Source organism: Ahaetulla prasina, chromosome 3 (genome assembly GCF_028640845.1).
Source record: "Ahaetulla prasina isolate Xishuangbanna chromosome 3, ASM2864084v1, whole genome shotgun sequence".
Classification (NCBI taxonomy): domain Eukaryota; kingdom Metazoa; phylum Chordata; class Lepidosauria; order Squamata; family Colubridae; genus Ahaetulla; species Ahaetulla prasina.
Genome location: NC_080541.1, coordinates 3,392,635 through 3,405,001, shown reverse-complemented (window position 1 = coordinate 3,405,001; position 12,367 = coordinate 3,392,635).

The window sequence follows — 12,367 nt, the reverse complement described above, 5'->3', positions numbered from 1 at the left end:
TTAGATATAAGGACTTATTAAAAGAACAAGGAAATTTGAAAACAAAACAGGAGTTAGAACAAGATTTAGGCAGAGAAACTGACTGGTGGACAAATACACAAATCCAGTCTAAATATAAAGAGTTGCTATCTAACAAAAGGAAATTCAATGGAAATTCAAAGAAGGGGCTAGAATCAAGATCATGTGAAGTGTTAATGCCACTTATAATGCCTTAATAAGACCACACTTGCAATACTGCATCCAGTTTTGGTCCCCACGATGTAAAAAAGATGTTGAGACTTTGGAAAGAGTGCAGAGAAGAGCAACAAAGATTGTTAGATTCGGGCAATAACGAGGCAGGAGACCAGGATAGTGACAACAGCTCTTTACTATATGGTGAACCCAGCAGCCAGTGCTGGGAAAACCCCCTCTTTATATACAGTTTAGCCGGAGGCTTCAACCAATCAGCAACGTGCTATTTTACCGCCAAAACTTTTAAAGATACATTACACTCCTTCCCTCCCAGAAAACACTTTACCACTATTTGCATAAAATTAGCATCTTATTTTTCTACGTAATCACGCAGGTAGACTGGGCGTCTCCTGACTCTTTCGGACCTGTGCAATTCACTTTCTGGGAGTGAGTCGAGCTGACCGGAGGGACTGTTTGTTCCTCTCAGCTCCTCCTCTAGGCCATCCGGCCCTGGATTATTTGTAGTCGTCCCCGCTGTCTTCAGGATGGGCCGGGTGGTATCGCTGGACCTTCTGGAACTCAGATAAGTCTCGCGTTTGCCACGGGTTTGAGTCAGTTGTGGATTCATTCATTGGGTAGTCAGGGCCTGTTTCTGATTTACCGGTTATGCGTTTCCTTATCTGGTCTATGTGGCGCTTCCATACCCGGCCATCCTCTATCTCAACTAGATATGATTTTGGTCCTGTTATCTCTAGGATTTTTCCTGTTACCCAGGTCGGACCCTCGCTGTAGTTGTGTGCCCACACTAGGTCGCCTACTGCCATCCCTCTTGTTTTACCCTGTACCCCTTTGTAACCGTCTGGTGTGTAGTTTGGGTTTAAACGGTCTAGTGGGCACCTGAGCTTCCGACCCATTAATAGCTCTGCCGGGCTTCTGCCAGTTGTGACACAGGGGGTTCTGTGTTGGACGGCCAGGAAGGTATCGATTTTTGTTTGCCAGTCGCCTGGCCTGATTCTGGACAATGCTTCTTTTGCGCTCCGAACGGAACGTTCTGCAAGGCCATTCGTCGCAGGGTGGAAAGGCGCCGAGAGGACATGCCGGATGCCCTTTTCTGCCAAATATCCTTCAAACTGGGTTGCCGTGAATTGCGGGCCACTATCAGAGACTAACGTGTCGGGCAGCCCGTGCGTTACGAATAGGTGCCGTAGGACTGAAATCACGGCCTCGGCTGTCATGGATCTCATGAGGATGATTTCCAGCCATTTGGAGTAGGCATCGACTACTACCAGAAAGGTTTGGCCGTGAAAGGGACCGGCAAAATCGATATGGATCCTAGACCAAGGGCCCTGGGGTCTCTCCCACTCCCGAATCGGGGCCGTTGGGGGTAGTGGTCTGGATTCCTGGCAGGCCTGGCATTTCCCTACCCTTTCAGCAATTTCCGTGTCCATTAATGGCCACCACACATAGCTTCTCGATAAACCCTTCATTCTGACGATCCCTGGGTGGCCTTCGTGAAGGAGTTCCAATACCGTTTCCCTCAATTTCTCCGGGATCACCACTCGATCCCCCCATAGCAGGCACCCCCCTTGGGCTGAGAGTTCCCCACGTTTTTTTTCAAATTCTTTGAAACGTTCGCCCGGCGCAGCGGGCCAACCTCGTTGTACCCAACCAATTACAGTCCTTATTGTAATGTCCTTGTACGAAGCCCGAGCCACCTCCTTGGATGTGACTGGGCCAGAGTCCAAAGAGTCAATTAGCAGAACTGGTGTCCCCGGAGTGGGGTCTTAGATAGCCTCTGGTAACGGGCATCTGCTCAGGGCATCTGCATGCCCTAATTCCTTCCCTGGCCGGTGTAGTAGTTTGTAAGAATACGCCGCTAGAAAGATAGTCCATCTGGTCAGTCTGGGCGAAAGTGCCATGGGCGTTGGGCGGTCGCCTGCCAACAGGCCTAGCAAAGGTCTATGGTCCGTGATGATTTCGAAATCACGACCAAATACATATTCATGGAATTTCTTTACTCCGGAGACTATAGCCAAGGCTTCCTTATCAAGCTGGCTATAATTCCTTTCAGCTGATGACATGGTTCGGGAGTAGTATGCAATAGGGGCCTCTTTGCCATTTGGCAACCTGTGGCTAAGCACAGCCCCCACCCCATAGGGAGATGCATCGCAGCTTAACACTAATGGCAGCGTGCCATTGTATTGGATGAGGAGGCTATCACTCGATAGGAGATTCTTTACCCCTTCGAATGCCCTAGCTTCCGCCTTTCCCCAAGACCATGCAGCCATCTTTGCTAGTAGTTTATGAAGCGGCTCGGCTACTGTTGCCTTATTTCTTAGAAATACCGCGTAGAAATTGACCAGACCTAAGAATGCCTGCAACTCCGTTTTGTTCTTTGGAACCGGGGCCTTCCTGATGGCCCGTACCTTGCTTTCAGTGGGGTGAATCCCTTTCTTATCTATCCTGTAGCCTAGGAATTCCACAGATTCAACCCCAATCTGGCATTTGTTCAGTTTAACTGTGAGACCGGCAGACCGGAAAATGCCCAAAACTTGTCGCAGCCTTACCCCTAATTCCTCTAGATTCTCAGCGGATACCAGTACATCGTCAAAGTATGGTACCACCCCTGGTAGTCCCTGCAATAGTCGCTCCATTAGGTTCTGAAATAACCCTGGAGCCACACTAACCCCAAACTGTAACCGGGTACACTTAAAAGCCCCTCTGTGAGTCACAATTGTCTGCGCTTCGGCTGTGCTGCTATCTACGGGCAGCTGTTGATAGGCTTGGGCCAAGTCTAGCTTGGCAAAACCTGCCCTGCCCCATTGAGTGTAGTAAGTGCTGTACCACCGACGGGTAAGCACTCTTTGCAATGCTTTGTTGCGTTGCCTTATAGTCAGCGCAACCGGACCGACCCGTCCGGTTTGACTGGTGTGACTATAGGGTCTCCCACTTAGCATGGTCAACTGGCACTAGAATTCCCTGGTTTACTAGTTTGTCCAGTTCCCGGTCAATCCTGGGCTTTAGGGCTAACGGGACCCTCCTAGCCTTTAGGCGGATAGGGCAACTTGTGGGTCTAAGTTAAATGAGATAGGGGTCCCTGTACTTGCCCAGGCAGTCTTTGAAAACGCCCCAAACTCCTTCATGAGTGCGCCTTTGAGGTCGACTTCGCTTTCTGAAGATTCCAGTCACCCCATGCCCAATGCTCGGAACCAGTCCAGTCCCAACAAGCTTGGCAGGGTCCCATCGACGATGGTGATGGGCAGAGTTTTCTTGTATTGTCCATACTGACGTGGACGGACGTTACCCCTCGAACAGGGATGCGATTCCCTTGGTAGTCTTGTACCTTTAATTTCTGTGGTTGCAGCTTGCGCTTTGCGATGGCGGGTAAGGCTATCACCGATAGGAGATTCTTTACCCTTCGAATGCCCTAGCTTCCGCCTTTCCCCAAGACCATGCAGCCATCTTTGCTAGTAATTTATGAAGCGGCTCGCTACTGTTGCCTTATTTCTTAGAAATACCACAGAAATTGACCAGACCTAAGAATGCCTGCAACTCCGTTTTGTTCTTTGGGACCGGGGCCTTCCTGATGGCCCGTACCTTGCTTTCAGTGGGGTGAATCCCTTTCTTGTCTATCCTGTAGCCTAGGAATTCCACAGATTCAACCCCAATCTGGCATTTGTTCAGTTTAACTGTGAGACCGGCAGACCGGAAAATGCCCAAAACTTTTCGCAGCCTTACCCCTAATTCCTCTAGATTCTCAGCGGATACCAGTACATCGTCAAAGTATGGTACCACCCCTGGTAGTCCCTGCAATAGTCGCTCCATTAGGTTCTGAAATAACCCTGGAGCCACACTAACCCCAAACTGTAACCGGGTACACTTAAAAGCCCCTCTGTGAGTCACAATTGTCTGCGCTTCGGCTGTGCTGCTATCTACATGCAGCTGTTGATAGGCTTGGGCCAAGTCTAGCTTGGCAAAACCTGCCCTGCCCCATTGAGTGTAGTAAGTGCTGTACCACCGACGGGTAAGCACTCTTTGCAATGCTTTGTTGCGTTGCCTTATAGTCAGCGCAAAGCCGGACCGATCCGTCCGGTTTGACTGGTGTGACTATAGGGGTCTCCCACTTAGCATGGTCAACTGGCACTAGAATTCCCTGGTTTACTAGTTTGTCCAGTTCCCGGTCAATCCTGGGCTTTAGGGCGAACGGTACCCTCCTAGCCTTTAGGCGGATAGGGCAACTTGTGGGTCTAAGTTAAATGAGATAGGGGTCCCTTGTACTTGCCCAGGCAGTCTTTGAAAACGCCCCAAACTCCTTCATGAGTGCGTCTTTGAGGTCGACTTCGCTTTCTGAAGATTCCAGTCACCCCATGCCCAATGCTCGGAACCAGTCCAGTCCCAACAAGCTTGGCAGGGTCCCATCGACGATGGTGATGGGCAGAGTTTTCTTGTATTGTCCATACTGACGTGGACGGACGTTACCCCTCGAACAGGGATGCGATTCCCTTGGTAGTCTTGTACCTTTAATTTCTGTGGTTGCAGCTTGCGCTTATGCGATGGCGGGTAAGGCTCTCACGAGATTGTCCCAGGACATGATCGTGATCGATGAGCCGGTGTCCACCTCCAATCGGCACGGCACCCCTCAATCTTTGCCTTTGTAAAGATTTTTTTCTAGGCGTGTTGATGCGTGACCCACTCACGACAGTCTGATTCAACTGCGCCTTTTTAAACTGACCACTGGGCGCCGCTGCTCCCGCGCTCTGATTGGCCGGTTTGAATTTTTGGCGGAAGGTTGGGGTGCTCGACAGGCCTGTGCTATGTGCCCTTCCTTTCGCCGACACACGCATCCTTAAATTTGCATTGTTGTCGTTGGTGTTGCCCTCCAACTTGCTCAGTCACCCCGGTCTTCTTTCTCCGGCCTCCCGTGTGGAAGACTCCTTCCTCTTCCTCACCGTCCGACTCAGCCTGGATCTCCTCATTGTGGACCGGGGTTGATTTCGCACCAGCCGTTGGTGCGGCGGCTTTGTAGGGTTTCCGCCGCTTGGGTAGACATCTCGTGAGCCCTGGCTTCGTCCAGGCGTTTGCCAGCGTTAGGTTGCTTTTAGACAGCAGCCGCCCGCAAACGGATGTCCCTGACCCGGATGAGTTGCTCCAGCAATGCCTCATCCAAGTCTCGGTACTGCAATGTTTTGAGGCTTTCCTCAGGGCGCCATGTATGCGCTGATGGACTCGCCTCTTGCTGTCTGCGCCCCGACCAACCGTTGCACATACTTGGACGGCGTTGGTGCATAATGGGCTTTCAATAAAGTCTGCAGAGTTTGCCACGGTACTGACTGTACCGGCGTTGGCTCCGCCAGGGATTCTGCGGTGTCGAAAACTTCTGGACAGCAGTGGCTCAGGAAATACGCTCGTTTCCTGTTGTCTGAAACTCCTTGAAGTTCGTTCGCCTCGAGGAAACACTCGAAACGAGCCATGTATGACCCCCATTTTTCCTTAGCTGGGTCGAATGGCGCTGGCGGTGTGTAGCTGGACATCGCTGCTTTCCGCCCCTTGTTTGCTGGGTTCGCGTCTTCCTGGTGAATTCAGCTTTCTTCCTGGTGCTCCTAGCCTCGAGATCCCATCCTCGTCGCCAGTGTTAGATTCGGGCAATAACGAGGCAGGAGACCAGGATAGTGACAACAGCTCTTTACTATATGGTGAACCCAGCAGCCAGTGCTGGGGAAAAACCTCTCTTTATATACAGTTTAGCCGGAGGCTTCAACCAATCAGCAACGTGCTATTTTACCGCCAAAACTTTTAAAGATACATTACACTGATGATTAGGGGACTGGAGGCTAAAACATGTGAAGAACGGTTGCAGGAACTGGGCATGTCTAGTTTAATGAAAAGAAGGACTAGGGGAGACATGATAGTAGTCTTCCAATATCTCAGGGGCTGCCACAAAGAAGAGGGACTCAAACTATTCTCCAAAGCACCTGAGGGTAGAACAAGAAGCAATGGGTGGAAACTAATCAAGGAGAGAAGCAATTTAGAACTAAGGAGAAATTTCCTGACAATTAGAACAATCAATAAGTGGAACAACTTGCCTGCAGAAATTGTGAATGCTCCAACACTGGAAATTTTTAAGAAAATGTTGGAAAACCATCTGACTGAGATGGTGTAGGGTTTCCTGCCTGGGCAGGGGGTTGGACTAGAAGGCCTCCAAGGTCCCTTCCAACTCTGTTGTTATATTATATTATATTATATCCACAGACTGATTTGGGGGAGAACCTCTCATGCTCAGATCAGCTCAAAGGAGGCCGTGTTTGTCAAAAGACAACATCTCAAAGGTGGTCTCCTCCCATCCTGAACTATACTTTGCAGGCTGCAGAGTCAAAACCTGAGGGATTAGAACACCTGGGGCATTTGTCCATTCGGTTAACTGAAGTACAAACAACAAATAAGAAGGCACTGTACTTTGCAGAGAGAACTTTTGTTTTAAGTTTGTACTTTGCACAGGTTATGCCACCTTCTATAACTTCAGGAAGTGGTATCATTTGCCCTGATGATCAAATTTACACTCGGAACAATAGTGTTTGTCCAATTGTCCAGGGGCCCAGGTTTTGCACACAGAACAGTAGTGTTTGCCTTGAAGACAAGGACCAGTTGGTTCATTTGGTTTGACCTAGTTTCCCCTTTGGTGATGGGGGAAAAGAGACCATCCCCTCCGCCCTACCCTTCTGCCCCCACCCCCAGTCTCCCTGTTCTTTTCGCTGAATCCTGGAAATCTAATCCTGCAAGGACAACATCTCAAAGGGGTAATGAGGGCCCTCTCCCATCCTGTGCTACACTTTGCAGGCTGCACAAACGATTGCAAGATGAAAGCTTTGCTGCTCACACGCGTATCTTTTAGGAGTATTCAGCAACACAAACTATGTTGTAAAGCAATTTGACAGGCTAACATCATCCCTTGCAGATAAGCAGGCTAAGAGGGAGGAAACAGAAGGAATTAAGCCTCCATCAACCAGAATGATGACAGCAAAAACAACACAGCTAATTACAAGTGGGAGACGGCTGGAAGGGCCTATTACACATCCAATGGCCAAATGGATTAATGGCAGAGAACTCTGTAATGGCAGTTTAATACTCTGACAATGTCAGCAGATGGCTGACGAAAGCTTAGTAGAATAAAATTTTAATTATTTTAGTTCCGGAGCTCGCAAAATGTCTGTTTTTTGTTTTACAAATATACTTGGTGTTAGATTCGGGCAATAACGAGGCAGGAGACCAGGATAGTGACAACAGCTCTTTACTATATGGTGAACCCAGCAACTCGGGCTGGGAAAAACCTCTCCTTAAATACAGTTTAGCCGGAGGCTTCAACCAATCAGCAACGTGCTTGATTCCCGCCAAAATATTTAAAGATACATTACACTCCTTCCCTCCCAGAAAACACTTTACCATTATTTACATGATATTTACATATTATTTTTCAACGTAATCACGCAAGTAGACTGGGCGTCTCCTGACTCTTTCGGACCTGCGCAATTCATTCTCTGGGAGTGAGTCGAGCTGACCGGAGGGACTGTCTATTCCTCTCAGCTCCTCCTCTGGGCCATCCGGCCCTGGATTATTTGCAGAGTCGTCCCTGCTGTTTTCTGACGGAACCTGTTGGCGTCGCTGGACCTCCTGGAAGTCAGATAAGTCCCGCGTTTGCCCCGGGTTTGAGTCAGCTGTGGATTCAAACATTGTATAGTCAGGGCCTGTTTCGTCTAATTCGGATTGTTCGGTTATGCGTTTTCTTATTTGGTCTATGTGGCGTTTCCATACCCGGCCATCCTTTATCTCCACTAAGTATGATTTGGGACCTGTAATTTCTAGGATTTTTCCTGCTAACCAGGTCGGGCTTTCGCTATAGTTGTGTGCCCACACTCGGTCGCCTATTTCCATCCCTCTTGTCTTACCGAGTGCCCCCTTGTAACCGTCTGGTGTGTAGTTCGGGTTTAAACGGTCTAGTGGGCACCTGAGCTTCCGACCCATTAATAACTCTGCTGGGCTTCTGCCAGTTGTGACACAGGGGGTTCTGTGTTGGAAGGCCAGGAAAGTATCGATTTTTGTTTGCCAGTCGCCTGGCTTGATTCTGGATAATGCCTCTTTTGCGCTCCGGACGGAACGTTCTGCAAGGCCATTCGTCGCAGGGTGGAAAGGCGCCGAGAGGACATGTCGGATGCCCTCCTCTGCCAAGTACCCCTCAAACTGTGTTGCCGTGAATTGCGGGCCGTTATCGGATACTAACGTGTCAGGCAACCCATGGGTTACAAATAGGTGCCGTAGGACTGAGATCACTGCCTCGGCTGTCATGGATCTCATGAGAATGATTTCCAGCCATTTGGAGTAGGCATCGACTACCACCAGGAAGGTTTGGCCGTGGAAGGGGCCGGCAAAATCGATGTGGATTCTAGACCAGGGCCCTTGGGGTTTCTCCCATTCCCGAATCGGGGCCGTTGGAGGTAGCGGTCTGGACTCCTGGCAGGCCTGGCATTTCCCTACCCTCTCAGCAATTTCCGAGTCCATTAAGGGCCACCACACATAGCTTCTCGCTAGACCCTTCATCCTCACGATCCCTGGGTGACCTTCGTGAAGGAGATCCAACACCCTTTTCCGCAATCTCTCTGGGATCACCACTCGATCCCCCCATAACAGGCACCCCCCTTGAGCCGAAAGTTCCCCTCGTTTCTTTACAAACTCTTTAAAACGCTCGCCCGGCGCAGCGGGCCACCCTCTTTGTACCCAACCAAGTACGGTTCGTATTATAATGTCCTTATACGAAGCCCGAGCCACCTCTTTGGATGTGACTGGGCCAGAGTCCAAAGAGTCAATTAGCAGAACTGGTATTCCTGGAGTGGGGTCTTCAATAGTCTCTGGTAACGGGCATCTGCTCAGTGCGTCTGCGTGCCCTAAATCCTTTCCTGGCCGGTGTAGCAGTTTGTAAGAATACGCTGCCAGGAAGATAGTCCATCAGGTCAGTCTTGGCGAAAGTGCCACGGGCGTTGGGCGGTCGCCTGCCAGCATACCTAGCAAGGGTCTATGGTCCGTGATGATTTCAAAATCACGACCAAATACATACTCATGGAATTTCTTTACCCCTGCGACTATAGCCAAGGCTTCCTTATCAAGCTGGCTATAATTCCTTTCAGTTGATGACATGGTTCGGGAGTAGTATGCAATGGGGGCTTCTGTGCCATTAGGTAACCTGTGGCTGAGCACAGCCCCCACCCCGTAGGGAGATGCATCGCAGCTTAACACTAGAGGTAGTGTGCCATTATACTGGATAAGGAGGCTATCACTCGTTAGGAGATTTTTTACCCCTTCGAATGCCCTAGCTTCCGCCTTTCCCCAAGACCATGCAGCCGTCTTAGCTAATAATTTATGCAGCGGCTCTGCTACTGTTGCCTTATTCCTTAAGAATACTGCGTAGAAGTTGACCAGACCCAAGAATGCCTGTAACTCCGTTTTGTTCTTGGGCACCGGGGCCTTCCTGATGGCCCGTACCTTGCTTTCAGTGGGGTGAATCCCTTCCCTGTCTATCCGGTAGCCCAGGAATTCCACAGACTCAACCCCGATCTGGCACTTGTTTAGTTTAACCGTGAGACCGGCAGACCGGAAAATGCCCAAAACTTTTCGCAGCCTCGCCCCTAATTCCTCTAGGTTTTCAGCGGATACCAGTACATCGTCAAAGTATGGTACCACCCCTGGTAGCCCCTGCAATAGCCGCTCCATCAGGTTCTGAAATAACCCTGGAGCCACACTAACCCCAAACTGTAACCGGGTACACTTAAAAGCCCCTCTGTGAGTCACAATTGTTTGCGCTTCAGCTGTGTTGCTGTCTACGGGCAGCTGTTGGTAGGCTTGGGCCAGGTCTAGCTTGGCAAAAACTTGCCCTTGCCCCATTGAATGCAGTAAGTGCTGTACCACCGGAACGGGGTAAGCACTCTTTTGCAACGCTTTGTTAAGTGTTGCCTTGTAATCAGCGCAAATCCGGACCGATCCGTCCGGTTTGACTGGGGTGACTATGGGGGTCTCCCACTTAGCATGGTCAACTGGCACTAGAATTCCCTGGTTCACTAGCTTGTCCAGTTCCCGGTCAATCCTGGGCTTTAGGGCGAACGGGACCCTCCTAGCCTTTAGGCGGAGAGGGGCAACTTGGGGGTCTAAATTAAAGGATATAGGGGTCCCCTTGTACTTGCCCAGGCAGTCTTTGAAAACGTCCCCAAACTCCTTCGTGAGTGTGTCTTTGAGGTCGACTTCGTTTCTGAAGACTCCGGTCACTCCCATGCCCAATGCTCGGAACCAGTCCAGTCCCAACAAGCTTGGCAGGGTCCCATCGACGATGGTGATGGGCAGAGTTTTCTTGTAGTGTCCATATTCGACGTGGACGGACGTTACCCCTCGAACAGGGATGCGATTCCCCTGGTAGTCCTGTACTTTTAGTCTTTGTGGTTGCAGCTTGCGCTTTGCGATGGCGGGTAAGGCTCTCACGAGGTTGTCCCAGGACATGATCGTGATCGATGAGCCGGTGTCCACCTCCAGTCGGCACGGCACCCCCTCAATCTTTGCTTTTGTGAAGATTTTCTTTTCTAGGCGAGTTGATGCGTGACCCACTCTCACGACAGTTTGGTTTAAGTTCGCGCCTTTTTTAAACTGACCACTCGCAGGCCGCTTCGACGTTCCCGCGCTCTGATTGGCTGGTTTGAATTTTTGGCGGGAAGGTTGGGGAGCTCGACAGACCTGTGCTAGGTGCCCCTTCCTTTCGCATCGCCGACATGTTGCATCTTTAAATCGGCATTGTTGTCGTTGGTGTTGCCCTCCGCAACTCGCGCAGTCGCCCCGGTCGTCTTTCTCCGGCCTCCCGTGTGGAAGACTCCTTCCTCGTCCTCCCCTCCGATTCGGCCTGGACCTCTTCACTGTGGACCGGGTTGATTTCGCGCCAGCCGTTGGTGTGACCTGCTTTTGTAAGGTCTCTGCCGCTTGGGTGGACATCTCGTGAGCCCTGGCTTCGCCCAGGCATTTGCCAGCGTTAGGTTGCTTTTAGCCAGCAGCCGCCTCCAAACGGATGTCCCTGACCCCGGATGAGTTGCTCCAGCAATGCCTCATCCAAGTCTCGATACTGCAATGTTTTGAGGCTTTTCTTAGGGCGGCCATGTATGCACTAATGGACTCGCCTTCTTGCTGTCTGCGCCCCGAATTCAAACCGTTGCACATACTTGGATGGCATCGGTGCGAAATGCGCTTTCAGCAGAGTTTGTAGAGTTTGCCACGGTACCGACTGTACCGGCGTTGGCTCAGCCAGGGATTCTGCGGTGTCGAAAACTTCTGGACCGCAGTGGCTCAGAAAATAGGCTCGTTTCCTGTTGTCGGAAACCCCTTGAAGTTCGTTTGCTTCGAGGAAACACTCGAAGCGAGCCATGTATGACCCCCATTTCTCCTTAGCTGGGTCGAATGGCGCTGGCGGTGTGTAGCCGGACATCGCTGCTTTCCACCCTTGTTTTGCTGGGTTCGCGTCTTCCTGGTGAGTTCAGCTCTTTTCCTGGCGCTCTTAGCCTCGAGATCCCACCTTCGTCGCCAGTGTTAGATTCGGGCAATAACGAGGCAGGAGACCAGGATAGTGACAACAGCTCTTTACTATATGGTGAACCCAGCAACTCGGGCTGGGAAAAACCTCTCCTTAAATACAGTTTAGCCGGAGGCTTCAACCAATCAGCAACGTGCTTGATTCCCGCCAAAATATTTAAAGATACATTACACTTGGAACTCGTATTTTTAGAATAGTTTGTTATATATACATATATATTCATTCATTCATTCATTCATTCATTCATTCATTCATTCATTCATTCGTCATGCTTATGTAGTGTATATTGGAGGTGGTGACCCTTTAAGAGCTATATGCCACGAAATTTCATTTTAATGTATGCTGATTGTTGATATTGATTGTTTCCCGATTGTTTATTTGTTCCCTATGACTATCATTAAGTGTTGTATCATTAAGTGTTAAATTTGTACCCTATGACTACCATTAAGTGTTGTAAGTGTTGTACCTTGATGAAGGTATCTTTTCTTTTATGTACACTGAGAGCATATATGCACCAAGACAAATTCCTTGTGTGTCCAATCACACTTGGCCAATAAAATTCTATTCTATTCTATTCTATTCTATTCT